This window comes from Taudactylus pleione, unplaced genomic scaffold (assembly GCF_031769625.1).
Source record: "Taudactylus pleione unplaced genomic scaffold, aTauple2 ptg000262l, whole genome shotgun sequence".
Taxonomy (NCBI): Eukaryota; Metazoa; Chordata; class Amphibia; order Anura; family Myobatrachidae; genus Taudactylus; species Taudactylus pleione.
Window position 1 is genome coordinate 5,682,501 of NW_028284664.1, and position 5,000 is coordinate 5,687,500.

At 34.8% G+C, this 5,000-nt stretch overlaps 5 non-coding genes across 5 annotated transcripts; all 5 read left to right on the plus strand.

The window, feature by feature from the left end:
- The first annotated feature begins 1,230 nt into the window (after positions 1 to 1,230).
- LOC148514402 (U6 spliceosomal RNA) lies at positions 1,231 to 1,337 on the plus strand. Its single transcript, XR_015879903.1, has one exon. It is a non-coding gene; the product is annotated as a U6 spliceosomal RNA (small nuclear RNA).
- Positions 1,338 to 1,859: 522 nt separating this feature from the next.
- Positions 1,860 to 1,966, plus strand: LOC148514403 (U6 spliceosomal RNA). Its single transcript, XR_015879905.1, has one exon. It is a non-coding gene; the product is annotated as a U6 spliceosomal RNA (small nuclear RNA).
- Positions 1,967 to 2,488: 522 nt separating this feature from the next.
- Positions 2,489 to 2,595, plus strand: LOC148514404 (U6 spliceosomal RNA). Its single transcript, XR_015879906.1, has one exon. It is a non-coding gene; the product is annotated as a U6 spliceosomal RNA (small nuclear RNA).
- A 1,531-nt stretch (positions 2,596 to 4,126) lies between these two features.
- Positions 4,127 to 4,233, plus strand: LOC148514405 (U6 spliceosomal RNA). The gene has a single exon (XR_015879907.1). It is a non-coding gene; the product is annotated as a U6 spliceosomal RNA (small nuclear RNA).
- Positions 4,234 to 4,755: 522 nt separating this feature from the next.
- On the plus strand, positions 4,756 to 4,862 carry LOC148514406 (U6 spliceosomal RNA). The gene has a single exon (XR_015879908.1). It is a non-coding gene; the product is annotated as a U6 spliceosomal RNA (small nuclear RNA).
- The last annotated feature ends 138 nt before the right edge of the window (positions 4,863 to 5,000 follow it).

Below are 5,000 nucleotides of genomic sequence, written 5' to 3' on the forward strand. Positions count from 1 at the left end.
CTGCACCCAATAGGTTCTGCTTGGTACAGTGGAAAAATCTATCTTTCTTTATCCAATACCTATTCATAACTCTAGACAATTGTACAGTACAAAACCACAATCTCCAGCAAATCAAATCTGCTATTATATAATTATTGAAGCCCATGGTGCATGCTGCAATCACCTAATTTGCTTAATGCATGAGATTTAAGACCCTTTCCACAAAGAACAAATGCCTAGCTTCTCCCCCTACACATAATGTTCTATCAAGAAACTCCCCAAGCACCCATGAATATACTAGACTTCTAAAAATTCTTTTTTTAACTCTGTTCCACAAAAATAAGAACTGAACACATAATGTATTAGATGTCAAACCAAGGAGCCATTCACAACACATAAGCACCTCTAACAGAATGTACAAATATAAAAATAAAATGTTAGGGCTAGTTTAAATCATATACCAATACAATTAGGGAGACCAAGTTGTGGCTTCAAAATATATATATATTATTAATTTATAATACTTACCATATGCTATTCATCTGTATTTTTTACTTTTATTGTTAATTGAGCCAAAAGATAGTGCACACAATACTTAATTTACAATCTTAAAGTTTAGCAGTTACATAATTTGCATATATCCAAATTTGTTTAGCAACAAATACATTTTAAGTGTAAACTATGTCATTTTTTACCTTTTTGCCCACTTATTTGACATTAACCGATTACATAAATGGTGATTAGCATATGATTAGTATTATAAACTAAAAACATTTAGAAGTAAAATTCTTTAGTCTCCCTAAACTAAATGCTATAAACTATAAAGTTATAAAAAAGAATGGTTATTTAATGGGCAGTAAATGTTTTTTTGGCTGGAGATTTTGCTGATGTCTGGAAACCTGGCTGCTTAGATGCACAGGGGTGCCTGGCAAAGAGCACCCATTTTTGTCAAGTGCCATCCTAGCCAAAGAATGCAAAGAAGCAATTTTAGTCTAGTACAGTCTATGGTTTTGAAGAAATGAACCTCCACATGCCAATTTTCATAATTTGTTTCACTGTGGTATGTATGGAAATCGATGGCTATTTCTTAATGGGATATTGAATTTTTTTGCCAGTTAGCAGCTCTATCTTGTTAATGTTCTCCAGTTTATAATACCCTATTTAAATTTTACTTCCAACTTTCCCTCTCCCTAAGATCAATCTTGAGGCACATGGTGGGGTATATAACTCTTAGGACTTTGCTTTTGGAATGTGCTTGCTTCGGCAGCACATATACTAAAATTGGAACGATACAGAGAAGATTAGCATGGCCCCTGCGCAAGGATGACACGCAAATTCGTGAAGCGTTCCATATTTTAGGTATATAGCTCTGGACAAATTAATTCGATTCCACTTAAGATACCTGCAGATAAAAAGTCAAGAAATTTTGCAAGCAAAGAACAAATCGACCAACTTTTTTATGACAAAATCAGTTCGACATGACATATCATTTTCAAATTCAATTCTTGTCTAAATTGTGCAGGTTGTCTCAGTACTTCTATTAAGTCTTAGAAAACTATTTTGCCATTTTCCATTCCTACTTCACTTGTTCTGTACTTAGGAGCAATTTTAATCTTGTACAGCCTATGGTTCCAAAAGAAATGAACCTCCACATGCTAATTTGCATAATTTATTTGACTGTGGTACGTATAGAAATTGGTGGCCTTTCCTTAATGGGATATTGAATTTTTTGCCAGTAAGTAGCTCTATCTTGTTTATTGTAAAGTGTTCTCCAGTCTTTGAAACCCCATCTGAATTTAACTTCCATCTTTTACTCTCCCTAAGATCAATCTTGAGGCACATGGTGGGGTATATATATCTTAGGACTTTGCTTTTGGAATGTGCTTGCTTCGGCAGCACATATACTAAAATTGGAACGATACAGAGAAGATTAGCATGGCCCCTGCGCAAGGATGACACGCAAATTCGTGAAGCGTTCCATATTTTAGGTATATAGCTCTGGACAAATTAATTCGATTCCACTTAAGATACCTGCAGATAAAAAGTCAAGAAATTTTGCAAGCAAAGAACAAATCGACCAACTTTTTTATGACAAAATCAGTTCGACATGACATATCATTTTCAAATTCAATTCTTGTCTAAATTGTGCAGGTTGTCTCAGTACTTCTATTAAGTCTTAGAAAACTATTTTGCCATTTTCCATTCCTACTTCACTTGTTCTGTACTTAGGAGCAATTTTAATCTTGTACAGCCTATGGTTCCAAAAGAAATGAACCTCCACATGCTAATTTGCATAATTTATTTGACTGTGGTACGTATAGAAATTGGTGGCCTTTCCTTAATGGGATATTGAATTTTTTGCCAGTAAGTAGCTCTATCTTGTTTATTGTAAAGTGTTCTCCAGTCTTTGAAACCCCATCTGAATTTAACTTCCATCTTTTACTCTCCCTAAGATCAATCTTGAGGCACATGGTGGGGTATATATATCTTAGGACTTTGCTTTTGGAATGTGCTTGCTTCGGCAGCACATATACTAAAATTGGAACGATACAGAGAAGATTAGCATGGCCCCTGCGCAAGGATGACACGCAAATTCGTGAAGCGTTCCATATTTTAGGTATATAGCTCTGGACAAATTAATTCTTTTCCACTTAATGATACCTGCAGATAAAAAGGTAAGAAATTTTGCAAGCAAAGAACAAATCGACCAACTCTTGTATGATGTCATCAGTTAGACATGACTTATCATTGTGTGAATTGTGCAGACTGCCTCAGTTATATTTAAACTTAGAAAATTATTTAGCCACCTTCAATTCTTATTGAACTTGCAGGGGTGTATCTATTGGTCGAAGCGGAAACGTAAGGGACAGGTGCCCCCTCCAAGTCACTCCAGGCCTGAAGGCATGAATATGCACTGCTGCACCCAATAGGTTCTGCTTGGTACAGTGGAAAAATCTATCTTTCTTTATCCAATACCTATTCATAACTCTAGACAATTGTACAGTACAAAACCACAATCTCCAGCAAATCAAATCTGCTATTATATAATTATTGAAGCCCATGGTGCATGCTGCAATCACCTAATTTGCTTAATGCATGAGATTTAAGACCCTTTCCACAAAGAACAAATGCCTAGCTTCTCCCCCTACACATAATGTTCTATCAAGAAACTCCCCAAGCACCCATGAATATACTAGACTTCTAAAAATTCTTTTTTTAACTCTGTTCCACAAAAATAAGAACTGAACACATAATGTATTAGATGTCAAACCAAGGAGCCATTCACAACACATAAGCACCTCTAACAGAATGTACAAATATAAAAATAAAATGTTAGGGCTAGTTTAAATCATATACCAATACAATTAGGGAGACCAAGTTGTGGCTTCAAAATATATATATATTATTAATTTATAATACTTACCATATGCTATTCATCTGTATTTTTTACTTTTATTGTTAATTGAGCCAAAAGATAGTGCACACAATACTTAATTTACAATCTTAAAGTTTAGCAGTTACATAATTTGCATATATCCAAATTTGTTTAGCAACAAATACATTTTAAGTGTAAACTATGTCATTTTTTACCTTTTTGCCCACTTATTTGACATTAACCGATTACATAAATGGTGATTAGCATATGATTAGTATTATAAACTAAAAACATTTAGAAGTAAAATTCTTTAGTCTCCCTAAACTAAATGCTATAAACTATAAAGTTATAAAAAAGAATGGTTATTTAATGGGCAGTAAATGTTTTTTTGGCTGGAGATTTTGCTGATGTCTGGAAACCTGGCTGCTTAGATGCACAGGGGTGCCTGGCAAAGAGCACCCATTTTTGTCAAGTGCCATCCTAGCCAAAGAATGCAAAGAAGCAATTTTAGTCTAGTACAGTCTATGGTTTTGAAGAAATGAACCTCCACATGCCAATTTTCATAATTTGTTTCACTGTGGTATGTATGGAAATCGATGGCTATTTCTTAATGGGATATTGAATTTTTTTGCCAGTTAGCAGCTCTATCTTGTTAATGTTCTCCAGTTTATAATACCCTATTTAAATTTTACTTCCAACTTTCCCTCTCCCTAAGATCAATCTTGAGGCACATGGTGGGGTATATAACTCTTAGGACTTTGCTTTTGGAATGTGCTTGCTTCGGCAGCACATATACTAAAATTGGAACGATACAGAGAAGATTAGCATGGCCCCTGCGCAAGGATGACACGCAAATTCGTGAAGCGTTCCATATTTTAGGTATATAGCTCTGGACAAATTAATTCGATTCCACTTAAGATACCTGCAGATAAAAAGTCAAGAAATTTTGCAAGCAAAGAACAAATCGACCAACTTTTTTATGACAAAATCAGTTCGACATGACATATCATTTTCAAATTCAATTCTTGTCTAAATTGTGCAGGTTGTCTCAGTACTTCTATTAAGTCTTAGAAAACTATTTTGCCATTTTCCATTCCTACTTCACTTGTTCTGTACTTAGGAGCAATTTTAATCTTGTACAGCCTATGGTTCCAAAAGAAATGAACCTCCACATGCTAATTTGCATAATTTATTTGACTGTGGTACGTATAGAAATTGGTGGCCTTTCCTTAATGGGATATTGAATTTTTTGCCAGTAAGTAGCTCTATCTTGTTTATTGTAAAGTGTTCTCCAGTCTTTGAAACCCCATCTGAATTTAACTTCCATCTTTTACTCTCCCTAAGATCAATCTTGAGGCACATGGTGGGGTATATATATCTTAGGACTTTGCTTTTGGAATGTGCTTGCTTCGGCAGCACATATACTAAAATTGGAACGATACAGAGAAGATTAGCATGGCCCCTGCGCAAGGATGACACGCAAATTCGTGAAGCGTTCCATATTTTAGGTATATAGCTCTGGACAAATTAATTCGATTCCACTTAAGATACCTGCAGATAAAAAGTCAAGAAATTTTGCAAGCAAAGAACAAATCGACCAACTTTTTTATGACAAAATCAGTTCGACATGACATATCATTTTCAA